Source organism: Oncorhynchus mykiss, chromosome 1 (assembly GCF_057628025.1).
Source record: "Oncorhynchus mykiss isolate SJ-2025 chromosome 1, ASM5762802v1, whole genome shotgun sequence".
In the NCBI taxonomy this organism is placed as follows: domain Eukaryota; kingdom Metazoa; phylum Chordata; class Actinopteri; order Salmoniformes; family Salmonidae; genus Oncorhynchus; species Oncorhynchus mykiss.
Genome location: NC_143022.1, coordinates 64,140,764 through 64,158,983, shown reverse-complemented (window position 1 = coordinate 64,158,983; position 18,220 = coordinate 64,140,764). Strand labels below are relative to the sequence as shown.

The following is an 18,220-nucleotide window of genomic DNA, read 5'->3' as shown; positions in this document are numbered from 1 at the left end:
TCTCTCAAATTTGCTTTGTTAAAATCTCAAGCTACAATAAATGCGCCCTCAGGATATGTGGTTTCCAGTTTGCATAAAGTCCAGTGTAGTTCTTTGAGGGCTGTTGTCGTATTGTCTTGAGGGGGAATATACATGGCTGTGACTATAACCCGAAGAGAATGCTCTTCGTAATGCCCTTAATAGTACTGTCGGCATTTGATTGTGAGGTATTCTAGGTCGGTTAAACAAAATTACTTGACTTTCTGTATGTTATCAAAATCACAGTGGTTAATTATGAAACATACAACCCCACCTTTCTTCTTCACAGAGAGTTCTTTATTCTTCTAAATAGGTAATATACATTGCCTTCAGAAAGTATTCAGACCTCTTCCTTTTTTCCACATTTGGTTACGTTACAGCCTTATTCTAAAATAGATAAAATAAAACAACATTCTCATCAATCTACACACAATACCCCATAATGACAAAGCGAAAACAGGATTTCAGAATTTTTTGCACATTTATTAAAAACAAAAAACAGAAATACTCAGACTCAGTATTCAGACCCTTTGCTATGAGACTGGAAATTGAGCTTGTCCATTGATTATCCTTGAGATGTTTCTACACTTTATTGGAGTCCATCTGTGGTAAATTACATTGATTGGACTTGATTTGGAAAGGCACACACCTGTTGATATAAGGTCCCTCCTTTGACTGTGCATGTCAGAGCAAAAACCAAGCCATGAGGTCGAAGGAATTGTCTGTAGAGCTCCAAGACAGGATTTTTGTAGAGGCACAGATCTGGAGAAGGGTACCACAACATTACTGCAGCATGGCCTCCATCGGTGGCCTCCATCATTCCATCATTCTTCTGCAGAGACGAATGGGAGAAACTCCACAAATACAGGTGTGCCAAGCTTGTAGCGTCATACCCAAGAAGACTCTAGGCTGCAATTGCTGCCAAAGGTGCTTCAGAAAAGAACTGAGTAAAGGGTCTGAATACTTATGCAAATGTGATATTTCAGGTGTATATTTTTCATAAATGTGTACCCAAAAAAATGTAAAACCCATTTTTGCTTTATCATTATTGTCACGCCTGCTCCTGCTCCCCCTCTCGAGGGCACCAGGCTGCCCACCATCACGGAAACCTGTCACCATTACGAGCATCAGCGCCGTGTTGCCAAACCGCGTCCTTTGAAGAATGTCTCTGGTGGTCAATTGTATACGTTGTAGTAACGTCGTTGTGTGGTAGAGGGGATACTCTGTCTGTTCTTTCCTAGCCCGCGTTTGCAGCTGCTGTTGCTAACTCAACGGCTAGGAGGTATCACTTCTGTAGTGAATAAGAGTTCAAAGTTAATACCATGCACAACCAAAGCTCACGCTGAGGTTGGCTTAGTTCTGTAGTGTCGTGGAAATTTCCTCTATTTACCAAATCATGGGAGCAAACCACACACACAAGTCAGAGTTAGTTATAAAAGTCCATCTTTAATTATATGAGCTCTATCACAACCCTGTGACTCTCAGATTGATTCAGTGTCTCCCAGTGAATCCTCTGAGAGCCCCCTTACAATGCAACTGAGTTCCTTTAATAGCAAAGACAGCATAGACATAACTCATCGTTCAGCTTTGTCTCCTTTCCCAAACCATAAACCAATCCTCCATTACAACAGGCATATATCAAATTGTCATTTAGATACAACCCACTCTAAATACAAACTCCTGGACAAACTCACGGAGAGGAGGGTGAGGCTATAGGTTAAGATAGAAACAACATAAAAGGGAGCATAGAATGATTCCAGACACTGCAACCTTCCTTTCCCCACTATGGGAAAGGTAGAGAGTGAAAGATATGTTTACACATGATGACACTTTGACCTCTCCCCTCTCAGCGGCCATGCAACTTAGTCTTGACATAGAACAGATACTGCAACCCTCACCACAGAATAACACAAAAATACCATTCTGATGAGAATTAACTTACACACATTTGATGAATATAAAACATCTTACATATGTTACCAACAAATTCTGAATCTTCCCTAACATTCCCCTCTCAAGGGACTCAGTTCCTTTTGAAGAATCAGAATAGTAACATACTCAATATTTTAAAATTCAAATCCCCTCAATGTCAAATACCTTAGCTTATATGTAAACTTTCTCCCTTCTGAAACTAAGTTTACAACCCTTATTCTACAAGACAAACTTGCACATGTTTTAATAACACAGAATAATCCATTTGAGGAAAATAAAAACATAACATATTTATGCTCTTTCAATTACATAAGAACCAGTGTCTAAACACAGGCCTCCTCACAACATATAGGACAGACATCCCTCTAAGTACTCATGCTCAGAAATATACTTAGGAATAGAGAATAGGTCATTGAAATCATTCATATTACAAATCATAAGTAACAACCCAACTATTTATCAAACCAATATTTAGAATATTTAGCACTCCTCAGTGATTCAAATTTGTCTTATCACTCAAAGTAAAACCTCAATTTAACACACATCAATATTAGCAGATTTACATACAGTATAATTATCCCATAATTCTACTATTAACTTTTTTAATCATGATTTTAATACAGATCAGTATCTCAATGCATTCTTAATCTAAATTACTACAATTTACATGGTGTAGACCTCTTCAATCAATCTGATACCACAAAAGTATAAACAATTTTAATGGCACAGTTAGATTAAACCCCCCCCCTCTCAGGCACGGCATCTTCTGGCATCTTCGTTTTCCTTCAAATAGCTTTACAGTTCAAAGTGGACGGCCCATGATAATGTCCCAATTTCAATGTCTCATCTTTACCACTCATGTCTTGTCCATTCGTCAACCAATATACCAGCATCATAAGAAAATGTCAGAACAGATCTTTCTCCATGATCACTCCAAATGGACTCCTCACAGTATGACAGAACCATGAAAGAAAAGCAGTTGATAGCTTAGATCTGATACTGTACACCAATTTCTGGCTTGGTTCTTTTCTCTCGGTAGAAGTGGTTTGGAAAGCCTCCTTCAATGCCTTTGTCTCTCTTCTTCAGCCAGTTAGAGGGGGTTTTGAGGTACACACACCATTCGGTCCAAATGATCTCTTCCATGCATTAAGATACCGTCTGATGTCACCCTTCATGATAACCTCGAAAGAACAGATCAGAACAACAGTTTAGTTCAGTTCATTAACTACATGATAAATGATTACTTTTACCAATTATTCTTAACACACATATCTAAACATATTTCACAGAGAATATCAAAACATTCTATTGAAACTATTCTTTCAAATTGGTTTATACTCCCCATCTCACTGTCAACTCCATCGTAGAGCCAAGGATCAAGAAATTAGACCTATACCCCTCGGGAATAGAACAAAACAAACACAACAATACAATACACTCAACAATACAATACACTCATTCACATATCACTTAAGTTGTATAACTTCAATTCAAACCCTCAAAAAACTGAATCCTCCCCCATGTTTTACACACATCTCTCCGTATGAGAGTAATGTAAAACAAAATTTCAGCTAACCTAATCAAATTAAAATCACTAAACTGAAGAAGAAAAAAAAAAACACTCCACAAAGAAAAATTATTTAACCCCTATGGTCATAGGAAAATAGACTTAAAGCTTAGTTAAAAGCAATGCCCTCTTCACACTGGTCCAAATTACAAATATGGATTAAGAAACATATTTACCAATTACACAAATTATTTTGAAAGCAGTATTACAAATGACCATACATTTATTTTCCAAATGGCTTTCCAATGCGGGTGATCAAGCCACAACGGAAAGTCATCAGAAGGTCATAGGTCATACAAAACCCTCCAAAGCAGTGTTTTGCACTATATGAAACAATTTGCAAACAATAATCAACTAGTTCCAAACATTTTCATAATTCCATGTTCCCAGAACATTCCTTTATCAAAAGAATTTGCGTGTGTAATGAAAAGTCAGAAAATAAAAACTCATTACAATCCCAATGTGGTGAGTGCCCCAATTTCACTCACTCTCCCCAAGAGTATATTCCCTGGACACATTCCAGAGAGAGACAGTGAAATATCAATTTTCCCGAAGAAAACACAAAAACACTTAGTATTCATTTACACTACATTGATTCAGAAACTCAAACGTGAACTATAAACCAAACCTAATGATAATTCCACTGTACCTCAAATCATTAATCATAAGTTTTAATCAAATCAATGTATATGCATGATAAGTTAAATCAACTCTTAAAAAAAACTCTTAATCAGCAACCTAATAATTTCAATCTGTTGATATAAATTTAGTAAAAAAACAATTCTGATTTTTTTTTAACAAATCTAAAATCCTTCAAAAGTCGGTGCTGTCTCATCATCTAAAATAAAAATAAACTTAATTTTTTCCCCCACTGATATCCACAAAGGTCAATACTGTTCAGCACATCCATTAATGATCTTCCTTTAGTCTGTACAGGGTCTGAAGTTCCAATGTATGCAGATGATACTGTGATAAATTCATGCAAATAACAAACTACACAAAAACTCACTACTATAATGATTCAGATGACAAAATTGCTCAGAGACTCATGTTTACATCTCAATAAAATAAAACACAGTCTGCATGTTCCTCAAAAAACAAGTACTGATGTAAAACGCTCCTGGTGGTATCTGATTTTAAGTGCCAAGGCATCATACTTGATTCCAACCTTTCTTTTAAAAAGCAAATAATAAAGGAACTCAAATACCAAATTCAACCTAGCTAATTTACCAAAACATATGAAATTGTTTTGACTACACTATATAACTACTATAACAACACTATAATTAAAATCTATGATACTCCCCCACTTAACATACTAGTTTAGTCTTTGGCCCAATCTTGCTTTTCAACATTCATACCCATTCAGCCTTCTGTCAACAGGTTGGCGTACTATTCAATCCAGCAATCACCTTTAATGACCTGACATTGTTCCACATAATGGAAACATACCATAACCTTAGAGTACATGAACTTTCCTGCTCAAATTTACTGGTGTTACTTAAACAATCAAACCAAGAATCAATAACAATCAGAAGCTATCCTTACGATGTTTTATGATTCAGACATCCAGTCTCCCAATTCTCATAGCCTAATACAGTAAATATAAACGCCACAAATCTATGATGCCCACCTAGCGAATCAGCTGCTAGAAATACAGAAAAAAAAATGGACCTGAACAACGGTCAAAACAATTAGAGTAAGGTTATTGTATATTCAAACTAATAACGCAAATGTACGTTATTCTACAACAATCTACCTTCCTCCAGCAACTTTCCCTGACAATGAGCAGCCAACATAACAACTCACTCTCTTACATACTTTCAACTCAACTTTCCTACTTCTTTTTCCCCCAGTTGGGCAAAAATATAACCCCTTACCTCTATCGTAAGATTAAAACCTCAACTTTATAACTTCCTCTTCTCTTTGCTCTCCACACTTATGAAATGTATCATATTTCTTTAAAAATAACACACACAGCGCCAAAATTATAACATGCGTCAGTCAATCTATAAGAATGAAAAACATTTCGGTAACCACTTTCCTATCGCCATTCTCTCCCCGCTATCATTCAGAGTGTCTTTAACTTAGGTAACTGTCTTCTCTATTGATACAGTAATTTAAATACGACCCAATTCTCAATACATTATTCCAGCAGATAATTTAGTGAACAGACATCGTCTTGCATCAGAATTTGCTTCGTTATTGTTTTAAATTGAATTAGCCTATCAATTTAACCTAAACAATCTATTGAAAACGTTCAATTTATCTCTTATACAAACACTAGCGACCATAACTTTCCAGGCAAAACATACAAATAGATTATTTACAGTCATAAAGTCTGAATTCAGCCAGCGCCGTGACTGGGAATGGAACTCGGGCCTCCCGCGTTGCAGGCGAGAATTCTACCACTGAACCACCAATGCTATTGCCAATAGCAAAAACTCTCCGGATATAAACCCGATTTACAAAGTAAAATCAAAACACGTCACTATCGGTAATTCCCAGAAGAATAATAGCCCAATTTTAATAGTACAAACATTGCTCCAGCTATGATTCTCAAATTCCAAATGAATATATTAGCAATCAAAGAATAAAATCGACACTAATGACTAGGAAACAGTAAAAGTAGATTATGTTTACTTATGCAACATATTTCAATTACTTTACTACATCACATTAATCACGCAAGGATAATTCGTTTGATGGAAAACCTTAGGCTTTGTACAACATTATAAATTACATCGAGCATCCCTCGAATTCTCTTTAACTTTATGGAAAACAGTTTATTCAATAAATCCCGCAACTTCTCTCATACTGGGAAGAAAAAGTATAACATGTTCAGACCTTAAGGGCAGTTTAATTTGAAATGTTTCACCCAGACGGAGATACTCCAATATGCGTTCTATAGTTACATCGTTAGGGTAAGATAACCAAAAGTGGACACACTCTAATCAGTTTCTAGAGCTCAATTTCCCAGATTTTGTAGATTATTGTAACAGTGCTTAAAAACTTCATCTTTATCAAATTATCCATTTAAGATATCAACTCAAAACCTGCGTACGTCTACGAATGGGTGGTTTAAATTGTATCTAATCATTTTCAGCATTACTTTATACACACATACCATTTATCATAATTTCAAATAATTCACAGAATCCATATAAAATTTAAGAAATCTTAGTTACTCACACAGAACTTTCAGGATCATCCACACAGGATTGGTCAGATTTTTCACATAGAACTTTTCTGACGTCCACACAGAACATCAAAAGGTTTGCCCACACAGAGTAAACCCTACCCCGCTCACACAGAACGGTCCGACTCACACAGAGTAAACCTGCCCCGCTCACACAGAACGGTCCGACTCACACAGAGTAAACCTGCCCCGCTCACACAGAACGGTCCGACTCACACAGAGTAAACCTAGGGCATACCTGGCTAGCACATTTAAAATAATTGGAATTCACCACATCTGAGGGTCACTTAGACAAATCACACAGACACACAGAATGAGGTCCTTCTTCCAATAGGGCTTCACCAAGTGCCGTGTTTCACCTAGAACACACAGACCCCCTGGCCCCTCACCCCGACAGACCTCACCAAATCCCCACTGTGATCAATTCAGTGTCAGGAGGGCTCTTGGTCACTGGCAACCGGACAGCGCAGAGTATCTTTTGAGTCCACAAAACCCCCAGATTACTCTCCTCTGACTCGGCCCTGCTTACGCCGCCAAGGTGCCTTCCTTACAAAGGAATTCACGCTCAGAGTATAACAGGCATAATTAAAAAACTCTACTTCAAATCTGTGTGTGGTTCGCTCACCTTTTTCTTTAAAAAAAACTCAGTTCGAGATGTGGTATCCACTCGGCTCGCTTCCTCTTAGATCAAAGGTTGGTCCATCTGCTCCGTTTCCCGAAGTGTGGTTCTCCCTGAGATCCCAAGTTTAGGGGATCCCTCGTGCACGATTTATTTACCTAGATCGTAGGAACGGTCACCGAGTGAAGATTCACATCCCCTCCTCGTCGCCAAATGTCGTGGAAATTTCCTCTATTTACCAAATCATGGGAGCAAACCACACACACAAGTCAGAGTTAGTTATAAAAGTCCATCTTTAATTATATGAGCTCTATCACAACCCTGTGACTCTCAGATTGATTCAGTGTCTCCCAGTGAATCCTCTGAGAGCCCCCTTACAATGCAACTGAGTTCCTTTAATAGCAAAGACAGCATAGACATAACTCATCGTTCAGCTTTGTCTCCTTTCCCAAACCATAAACCAATCCTCCATTACAACAGGCATATATCAAATTGTCATTTAGATACAACCCACTCTAAATACAAACTCCTGGACAAACTCACGGAGAGGAGGGTGAGGCTATAGGTTAAGATAGAAACAACATAAAAGGGAGCATAGAATGATTCCAGACACTGCAACCTTCCTTTCCCCACTATGGGAAAGGTAGAGAGTGAAAGATATGTTTACACATGATGACACTTTGACCTCTCCCCTCTCAGCGGCCATGCAACTTAGTCTTGACATAGAACAGATACTGCAACCCTCACCACAGAATAACACAAAAATACCATTCTGATGAGAATTAACTTACACACATTTGATGAATATAAAACATCTTACATATGTTACCAACAAATTCTGAATCTTCCCTAACAGTAGTTGACATGTTAGTCCTTTTAACGCAGAGGCTGCAGACCTCACGTACTTGGAACAGGAGGTTATATTGTCGTCAAGGCAGAGGAGGGCGTGTTTGAAAAGCTTTATAACCCATGTCCCTTCACAGGGGGGACCACTGATTGAGCAGAGCCCTAACCTTATGAAAACCCAAATCTCTCATTTGGAAGCTAAACTTACATTTAATCTCTTCACCAATAATTTATATTCAAACATTTAAATTGAACAATTCCATGTGAATCCGAAAACTACAATGTGCAGACTTTCCACTGTAGAGTTTGTCATCTTATCATTGATGAGAATGTCTCAGATGACAACCGAACTGACATCATATTCATTAAGTACCACCGCATATGTTCAATTGGTCGGATTACCAGAATATAGTTCATTTCCCCCCACCTTCTGACGTTCCCAGAATCTCTATGTCAACCAAGGGGTTTTCAAATTTCACATCAGTAGGGTAGAGGGGGGAAGAAGTATTTATGACTGTCATAAACCTACCCCCAGGCCAACGTCATGACAGCTGGTTGAAGCAGTTTATTGGAGATGATACACGGGCATACTGCCTGTATTGTAAGTCTATGATACACTTAGTGACGTCAAAAAAACACATGACAACTCAAAAACATACTCAAAAGCCTTATAACAGTTCCACCCGAAACAAGCTGCCATTTACGGTTAAAAAAAGATTATCTGCAAAAAAAGGCTGAGGCCACCATGGCATTAGCCATCGCTGAACATTGTTCCATGCTGGCATGTGATCACATTTGAGAAGCATGTAAAGCTGACCAGTGTTTCAGCCTCCTCCTCAATGAGTCCATGGATGTAAGTGTTTCTAAGTACCTGGGGGTTGTGATAAGGTACTTTAGTGACAACAAGCAGACAATTGTATCAACAATTCTGGGGCTTGTTGAGTTGGAGGGAGGAGATGCCAAATCTATAGCCCGTGATGTTATGGCTTTCCTCGAGAAGTGTTGTCTTAAAAAAGAGAAACTCCTGGGGGTAGGAACTGACAATGCCTCTTACGACGGGGATTAACAATAGGGTCCATAAAGTGCTGAAGGAGGAGTATGGCCTCAAATATCTGGTTCTTATTCGCTGTGAGTGCCACACTCTGCAGCTTGCTGTAAGTCATGCTTCCAATGACACCATCCCCCGTAGTGTGGAGTACATGGTACGAGAGACTTATAACTGGTTTTCAGTGTCTCCAAAGCGCACGGAGGCCTACAAGGCCAAATATGAGACCAACAACTGTGGAGAGAAAGCTTTACAGATAACCAAGGTGTGTGCCACACGTTGGCCCTCCATTGAACCCGCGGTTTCTCGCATTTTGGTTACATGGCTGAGGTTTTGTACTCCATGTACAGTGATCCTCAAAACATATTGTATCTGACTTTTTTGAAGTCAGTGCTGGGTGAGGTACAGTTGGCCATCAAGGCTTTTGAGGGAGATCAAGTAGATCCTCTTAAACTTCTTGACAGCTTGGTTAACCTGATCAAGTCTGTGAGCAGCAGGGTGCTTAATCCACTGGCAAATGATGATGTACTTAAAGGGCCAATAGATGGATACATCAGTCCCAAACCATACCTTGGTTACTTACCTTTTTGAGTCAAAGGCAGCTGAGCTCCACCTTGCGCCTGAGGATGAAAACAATGTCCGAAAGCGGTGTGTAGCCTTCACCATCTGTCGTGGAAATTTCCTTAATTACCAAATGATGAGAGAGCAAATCACACACCAGTCAGAGTTATGCTTAATCTTCACCTTTAATAATAATTAAGCTTTTGCAATAGCATTTTGACTTTCAACAGTTCAGTATGTCTACTGAAACGTTGAGTGGTCAACATAATGGCAACTGGGATCCTTTATAGCAAAGATCCCCCCCCCCCGCCCCCTAGTCGACATGACAAACCACAGGTCTTAGGAACTTACACAAAGAAAGACTTTACTTCAGAGAGAAATATCCCTTAGCCAGACAGAATTGGCTATAAATTATCGTTCAGTTTGGTCTCCTAAACAAAGCTCTTATCTCGTCCTTGGTACAAAATGGTACCAAGACATTACCCCCACCCAATGATATACAGTGTTTATCAAATTGTCATTTTAGATACTCCCATCCCAAATACAACCAATTCTGGACAAGCTCACGGAGAGGAAAGTGAGCCTTTAGGTCAAGATAGGGGCACTGAGAGAGGGAACATAGAATGGTTCCAGACACTGCCATCCTCCTCTCCCCGATGGGAAAAGTAGGGAGTGACTGGCACACAGACACAGTGGAGCCAAGAGATAATTGGTTCCCCATCAATCATCCCTTCACATGGTTTAAAATATATGTTTACACATGATGACAACTTGACCTCTCCCCTCTCTGCGGCCCAAGTAACTCCTGACAGAGAACAGATACTGTAACTGCAAATGGCCACCACTATAGTACAACAAAATACATTCTTATGAGAAATAATTCATCAGCATAACATGAAAATAAAACATCTTATCTATGTTACCCAACTAATTCTGATTAATCCCCAACACATCTCCCTCACTAATGAGTTGAGGGTGAGACTGCCGGACAACATCGAAGCGTTGTAGTACATGTCAGTTTTCAATGTGGAGGAAACTCTAAAGCACAATAAGAGCCCTGGAGAAATAGAAATAATAGCCAAGCTCCTTGGCTACTCCCCTGCAGAGATAGACAAGATTGTCAGCAATTGCGTGCCATCCATCTTAGTAAATGGAATGAGACAAAAAACACACTGGGCTTCCGGGGTGAGATTTGGAAGTTCAGGGATGCAGCTGATATCAACCTGTTTCAAGAACTTGCCATGGTTGCTGTGTCTGTGTTGTCCTTGCCACACTCGAATGCTGAAGTCGAGAGAGTATTCAGCCAGATGAGTGTGGTAAAAAGAAAACATAGAAATCGGAAGTCCTTGCAGACCCTTAACTCCATCCTGTACATTCGATATGGACTGAAGCTGTCTGGTGAGGCTAACTATGCGCACCAGCTGCCTGTTAATGTTTTACAGCTTTTGGGCACATCAGATGCTTAAAAACAATTAACCTGAATTAGGGCCAGACTAGTTACCATAATTTTCTCACATTGCCATTGCCAGTTTTTTCTATTATCTATTTTTGGTCCATTTAAATTGTTAATAATGTAGATTGAATTACACAATAAATGTAAAAAGTGTTATGGTTAAAAATGTTCATGTTTTACTGTGACTTGTTGTAGGCTCCTAAGTGGACCATAAAGTTAAAAACCAAACCAAATTAAGAAAACTAAACTAAAAAAATTAAAAATAAAATACTAAGTAGCTCCGCCAGAGTGTCTCTTTTGGGTCACTTTTGCCGGTCCCAAGCCCAGATAAAGGACCAGGGTTGGAATTGTGACATTAAAAAAGCAAGAATCGACAGAAGAAAGTTAATTTGTAGTTCTAAACATATTTAGGGTGTTTTTTACTCACTTTTTGTCTCTCCCACCACATTATTCATCTCTCCTACAGCGTCCATTCCAATTACATGCACATGGCCAATGATGCAAATTCGGTGATGACGTCATTTAGTGACTTCAAGCGACTTTTAGGACAGCCAATAAGGGAGGAGGCTCCAAGATGTCAGCTTGAATGCACACTTCCTACCGAGCTCTGCATACCAACTTTTGAAAGATAGTGAAAAGTGTATTATTTTGAACTACCAAACTAATACTTTGCTTGCTAAAAACACAAGGTAATTGATGATTTAAGATGATATTTTCCAAAATGTCAGTGCTCAGACAGAAAGAGTAATCTTATGGCTAACTCCTCAGCTAGCAATGTACAGGCATCATCCAATGTCGTTACACAGGAGGCAAATGCTTTGATTGACAACTGGTACACAACTACACTGGACTGACAGACTATGACACTTACCGTGCAGACAAGGATTTTCCTTCTTTGGTCAACATGGAGATAAACAATTTAATTACACACTTTTGGAACAAAGCTATAAATGACAATTCATACAGTAATAACTGGGAGCTTTTTAAATAAGAAAATATGGGAGTATTATTGCCAAGACAGCTGAAGAACAGCTGAAGGACAGCTGAAGAAGAAAGTGTAATTACAAAGATCACCTCTCTCGTTCAAAAACCTGTTGAAAGTCTCTCAGAGGAGGACAAATCTGTTCTGTTTGAGATGCAAAACAAGTTGGATGATATGTATAAACTGAAAGCAGAGGGAGCCTTTGTCACATCTAGGAAGAAGTGGCTAAAGGGTGAACAAAATTCATATTTTTTTCGGGTTAGAAAAATACCACTAAAAATAAATACAATTCAACAATTAAATATTAATGGTCTCATCACAGATGATACCAAATTAATCTCCAACTTTAGTCGCAACTTCTACAGGAATTTATATAGTTCTAAGTATTGTGAGGTTTCCTCAACACCTTTCTTTGACTCTCTGGGGGATGTGAAATCAATTGGGGAGGCTGAGGGAACAGTGTGATGACCCTATTATAGTTGAAGCAATCATTTATTCTATTGAACACCTTAAATATAATACATCTCCTGGGACTGATGGTATATCTGCTGAGTTTTACAAAACTTTTTCTCAACAGTTGGCCCCTTTTCTGTTGGAGGTCTTTTCTGAAAGCATTGTAAATAATGCTCTCCCTCACAGTTTGACTCAAGGTCTGATTACATTACTCCCTAAGCCCAAGAAAGACTTGCTTCTACTCGATAATTGACTGCAAAATATTTGCCTCTATATTAGCTAAAAGAATGAAGGCAGCATTGGACTCAATTATAGAAGAGACCCAATCTGGCTTCATGAGGAATAGACATACATGTTATACCTTATTGACTATTCTGATTTAATCTTCGAATATAGTTTTATTGTCTTCTGAGACTTTTATAAAGCCTTCAATACAGTGGAACATGAGCTTCTATTTCTCTCCCTTGAGAAATTTGGTTTTGGATTTTATTATTATTTATTAGTTATTTTGTTGTACTATTAAAACTCTTTATATGAATGGGAACAGTTCAATTAAGTTAAAGCATGGAACTTCTCCTAGATTTGATTTGAAAAGAGGAATTAGGCAAGGTTGCCCAATTTCGCCTTCTTGCATCCCAACTTCTTACACGTTTTGTTAAATCCAGTGATATAAAAGGGATCTCTATTGCGGACAGAGATATTATCATAAGTCAACTTGCAGATGACACAACCCTCTTTTTGAAAGATGCTAACCAGATTCCTAGAGCTGTCGATGTGATGAATACATTTTCCAAGCATCTGGTCTTTGCCTAAACCTTATTAAGTGTGAATTGTTTGCTGTTAAAGACTGTGTGATACCCTCTATATGCAATAGTCCAGTCAAGGAAAAAGTAACATACCTTGGGATTACCATATCTAAGGATCAATAGGAAAGATGCTCATTAAATGTTATACCTATTATTGAAAAAAACAAAAAGAAGTTGAACCATTGGTTGCAGAGGGATTTATCCTTGAAAGGTTTAGTATTGCTTTCTAAAGCTGAAGGTATCTCCAGACTTACTTATGCAGCCCAGTCCCTATATCTTGACAACAAAATTGGTAAAGCGGTTGACCAGGTGCTTTTCAACTTCATCTGGAAAAATCTTACACATTAAATTAGGAAATCTGTCGTTATGAACTCATATGAATATGGTGGACTCAGTTTTTTAGAATAATAATACTTTGAATAATACTTTTAACTAGTTTGCATTCCTGCTGGCTCAGGTAGACTATGCTTTGAGTAGCAACTGACTGACAGGCAGACAGACACACACACTCACATTTGACTTGACCTTATATTGACAGCACTCAACTCACAGGTACCCCCCTCTTCTTTCCCATTTATCTCCCTTTCTACACCCTAGGTACTATGTGGTCTCCCATCTCCTTCATAGTGGCCTCAGCTGGAGCCCACCACATAACCTCTTGGTCTAGCCAGGTGAATCAAGAGATTCGAGAGAGATCCCTCTCCCCATTTTTCAATGAACTAAGTAGACAGTTTTTCCTTTCCACTATCAACATGAACAGGTTGTGTGAGGTATAATGTAAATAACGTTGAGATCATTAGTTCATCGATTTGTCATGTCCAATCTGAACATCTAAACAATCACAAGTTAATGATATATCCATACTGTACCCTTGGGGACCTTTGATGGAGAAATTGTCCTGAAGTTTAAAGTCATTCTTCTCCTAAAAAAGCACTGGTGTTCAAGAAACAGGTTACAATTTTTATGAGTAGTGCGCAGCCAGGTTTCCGTGAATATGGTTTACAACATAATATGGACAGAACTTCACTAAAGAGCAAGTACGTGTATGAACATAACAAGATTCAACAGCAGAGAAACTGAACAAGTTCCACAGACATGTGACTAACAGAAATTGAATAATGTGTCCCTGAACAAAGGGGGTGGTCAAAATCAAACGCATCCGTCCATATATATGCAAAATGTCAATTTATTTGGCACGTTTGATCCAGAAAAAAACAGCTTCCAAACTGTGCAACGTCACTGCAAAATATTTCAAAAGTTGCCTATAAACTTTGCCAAAATATTTCAAACTACTTGTGCAATACAACTTTAGGTATTTTTAAACGTTAATAATCGATCAAATTGAAGACGGGTCTATCTGTGTTCAATACAGGAAGACAACAAACCAAGCTCCTTTTCAAGTCTTGCGCAACTCTCAACAGTGTTACGCAGTTCCTAGTTGGCCCTACTTCTTCATTGCACAAATGAATAACCTCAACCAAATTCCAAAGACTGATGACATCCAGTGGAAGCGGTAGGAACTAAAACAAGTTCCTAAGAAATATTGTTTGCCAATGAGAACCCAGTGAACAGACAGAGACCTAAAAAAACAAAAATTTGAACGGTTAGTCCACGGGTTTTGCCTGCTACATACGTTCTGTTATACTCACAGACATGATTCAAACAGCTTTAGAAACTTCAGAGTGTTTTCTATCATGCATATCTTATATTCTTGGCATGGGTAGCAGGAAGTTGAAATTGGGCACGCTATTTATCCAAAAGTGAAAATGATGCCCCCTATACCTTAAGAAGTTAACGACCATTCCACAGGTGCATGTTCATTAATTTTTTTGGGGAATGGGAAACAGTGGGAAACAGTGTTTAAACCCTTTACAATGAAGATCTGTGAAGTTATGTGGATTGTTACGAATTATCTTTGAAAGACAGGGTCCTGAAAAAGGGGTGTTTCTTTTTTTGCTGAGTTTATGTAGGGAGAGTGCCAGAACTGGACAAAACAAATAGGGGTCCTAATTTAGTACTTGAATATATTGCAGATTCTGAATGACAGGAAAACAAGACTTGCCTTAAAACAGTCTTGTCCATAGTTATCAGTTTAATGCACTAATATTGTCAGGGGTAAATTCTACTTTTCAAATAAAGGAAGTGCTACCCAGGCAACTTTCAGCCATTTTGGTGCCACAACAGCCCTTCCTTTCAATGGGAGAGCATCCTCACCTGGCTGATAGTGGACAGTTTCAGTAAGATCTAAAAGACAAGAGATATGCTGGATCAACTAGAGGAGCTGCTGGAGTTAACCACACAGAGCAATGGCATTGCTTAAGTGGCCCACTCCCTTCTCATAGTCTTCTGAGGGTTAGTTGAAAAGGCACACTTAGGTTGGGACTAGACAAGCTCTAAACGAATATAAATGATAATTTAGAAAGTAATAGACCAGAGGGTCAATCTGAATTTATAGAAAGGATTAGGGAGGGAATTCTCCATCAGAGTAGGAGTGCTGATCTAGGATCAGGTCCACATAATACTAGTGTTCATTATGATCTTACTTTTTGCAAATTCTTAGTCTGGATTGTTCTCTTGGGTCAAAATGGACCCTGTACATTAATGAAATATAATTTGTACCGTAAATCCATATGTACATGTACTAGCTAGCACTGTAATAGTACCTAGTTAACTAACATTAGCTGTTATAGATTAACTTTCTGATTAGTTCCTACATATGCCCTCCAGTGGCCACCACCACAACTGGAACTCCAAGGCTGACAGACAGGCAGGCAGAAAGCTAATGACTGCTGTCTAAATAACACTATAGTGGCATGGAAATATGATGACATTGTTCAAGTAGCCAAATGGTTAGTAGGAAACCGTGCCATCATTATGTCGTCAAATGGATGGCAATGTTGTCATTATTAGCTAACAAAGTTAGTCAAAAATAGCATAGCAATGCTAATGGTTGCTAGCCTAAATCTGAGTTGGTCTCCCCTCAATCTTAGCTAGCTAACGTTATACCAGCTAACATTATAGCTACTGCATCCAAAGTTAATCTGGCGACATCAAAATGGCTAAATGTTTCCCTACTTTTGGAATACCAATGTATTTCCAAGCCACTAATGCACTTTTGATTAAATCAGCGCTCATTGAGTATTCTCTATCAGACGGAAATGCTTCTCAGATAGGGGCTTGCTTGTTCTTGAGAATAGCCAAAGCTAGCTACCATAGTTATCCCCTCGAGAGTAGCTAATTTCAGTGCATCATTCAGATATATACAGTTGAAGTCGTAAGTTTACATGAACTTAGGTTGGAGTCATTAAAACTTGTTTTTCAACCACAACACACATTTCTTGATAACAAACTAGCTTTGGCAAGTTGGTTAAGACATCTACTTTGTGCATGACAAGTAATTTTTTCAACAATTGTTGAAAAATTCTTAGGGCTGCAATCCCGTTAACGGGATCAATATGACAACAGCCAGTGAAAGTGCAGGGCGCCAATTTCAAAACAACAGAAATGTAATTATTAAAATTCCTCAAACATACATGCATTTTATACCGTTTTAAAGGTAATCTTGTTGTTAATCCCATCACAGTTTCCAATTTCAAATAGGCTTTACAGCGAAAGCACCACAAACAGTTATGTTAGGTTACCGCCAACTCACAGAAAAATTCTGCCATTTTTCCAGCCAAAGAGAGGAGTCACAAAAAGCAAAAATAGAGATAAATGTAATCAATAACCTTTAATGATCTTCATCAGATGACACTCATAGGACTTCATGTTACACAATACATATATGTTTTGTTTGATAAAGTTCATATTTATATAAAACAATCTCAGTATACATTGGCGCGTTACGTTCACTAGTTCCAAAAACATCCGGTGATATTGCAGAGAGCCACATCATTTTACAGAATTAGTCATTATAAATGTAGATAAATACAATTGTTAGACATGCAAATATAGATATACCTCTCCTTAATGCAACCGCTGTGTCAGATTTCACAAAAACTTAACAGAAAAAGCAAACCATGCAATAATCTGAGACCGCACTCAGAATTTTTTTTTCATCCGCCATGTTGGAGTCAACAGAAAATCTGAAATAATATTATAAATATTCCCTTACCTTTGATGATCTTCATCAGAATGCACTCCCAGGAATCAAAGTTCCACAATAAATGTTTGTTTTGTTCGATAATGTCCATTATTTATGTCCAAGTAGCTACTTTTGTTAACGCGTTTAGTACACAAATCCAAAAGCTCGTGCAGGTCCAGCCGAACGTCGGACGAAAATTTAAAAAAGTTATATTACAGATCAAAGAAACTTGTCAAACTAAGTATAGAATCAATCTTTAGGATGTTGTTATCATAAATCTCCAATAACGTTCCAACCGGGGAATTTCATTTTCTGTATAAATACCATGGAATGCAGGTCGCTATCATGTGAAATGCGCGTGACCAGTGCTTGGCTCTCTGCCAAACCACTGACTCAAGGAGCTCTCATCGGCCCCACAATACAGTAGAAGCCTCATTCAAGTTTCTAAAGACGGTTGACATCTAGTGGAAGCCTTAGGAAGTGCAAAATAACCAATATCCCACTGTGTATTCAATAGGGGATGTGTTGAAAATCGACCAACCTCAGATTTCCCACTTCCGGTTTGGATTTCTTAGGTTTTTGCCTGCAATATGAGTTATGTTATACTCACAGACATCATTCAAACAGTTTTAGAAATTTCAGAGTGTTTTCTATC

General features: G+C 38.3%; 1 long non-coding RNA gene across 1 annotated transcript; it reads right to left on the bottom strand.

The window, feature by feature from the left end:
- Positions 1-6,747: 6,747 nt before the first annotated feature.
- Positions 6,748-7,709, bottom strand: LOC149985608 (uncharacterized). The gene is made up of 2 exons (XR_016483043.1): positions 6,944-7,709; positions 6,748-6,900 (listed from the first exon to the last, which is right to left on the bottom strand). It is a non-coding gene; the product is annotated as an uncharacterized LOC149985608 (long non-coding RNA).
- Positions 7,710-18,220: the final 10,511 nt, after the last annotated feature.